The sequence below is a fragment of the Echinops telfairi genome, unplaced genomic scaffold, assembly GCF_000313985.2.
Source record: "Echinops telfairi isolate 266 unplaced genomic scaffold, ASM31398v2 ScPeMD7_7469;HRSCAF=8507_1, whole genome shotgun sequence".
NCBI classification, from domain to species: domain Eukaryota; kingdom Metazoa; phylum Chordata; class Mammalia; order Afrosoricida; family Tenrecidae; genus Echinops; species Echinops telfairi.
This window is the reverse complement of record NW_022111373.1, coordinates 109,952,943-109,953,976: the sequence shown is the minus strand read 5'-3', so window position 1 is coordinate 109,953,976 and position 1,034 is coordinate 109,952,943.

Sequence of the window (1,034 nt, the reverse complement as noted above, 5' to 3'; positions counted from 1 at the left end):
GCCCCCGGGAGCTGACCCTTGCACCTTCGATGGAGTTTCCTTCCCGCTGCCCTGTTTGACTCGTTGAGCCGTTCAGTGGCTGCTGGCGGTCTCTAGGAGAGTTGTCTGTCCGTCGATCTTCCTCCCGCCGATTCTCTGCTGGAATTGCTTCCGCTGTTGCAGGGAGCAGGTTGGCGATGCGTGTGGAGGCTGGGGAAGGAGGTTCCCCCAGACCCTGTGCATGTTGGGATTTATAGCGTTAGTAAATTATTCATAAAATGTGTGATTTTCCTGGGCTGAAACCAAGGTTTACAGTAACATCAGCCAGATCGGTGGGCAAATATTGAGTGTACTTGTAATGAGTAAGACTTGGTCTATTATGAATACGAATGGAATTCTGCCATTTCCCCGCAGGGGGTGGGGCGAATGAGGGGGGAGTGTACCTATTGATCATGGAAATAGTGAGTTGCTCGCTTGGTGCTACTCCTCTAGCTGGACAAAGGCAAGTGTCTCATAAAAAGAAATTTAAAAAGCAGTAAAGATGCTTTTGATTTGACAATCTTGCCATTATTTGGACAAGTATCAATGGGCAAAAACTTGGAGTACTTGTGAAAACAGTATTTGAAAAAAATGAAAGACTTAAAAATGTGCCCTGTTTTTCAATGAAAGTGAAATACCTACCGATTCTAATTTTCACAACACTTCCTGCTTATAAAATCAAAATTACATACATTAAGCACTGCTTTATACTAAGCCTGCTACTTCTATAAAGACGTGAGCCCAGGCAGTAATCAAAGAAGCTGTGGACAGTTCTAACTGGACCGGCTCAGATAATCACGTTCCTTAGTGCGGTGTATGTAATACTCTGAAAGGCCAAAATGTTAGGAACTAAAACATGTGAGACGTTTGGGGCTTGGCTTGAGTAACTTGTAACTTTTCTTCTCCAGCTTCTTGGTCTTTAACTCTTTACCTTGTGAGTTTCTTCAGCTGAGTAGGTGGTTGTTGTTTTTTGGTGGGGGGGATTCCCACATACTACACAGAGCTGTCTGGAGTCT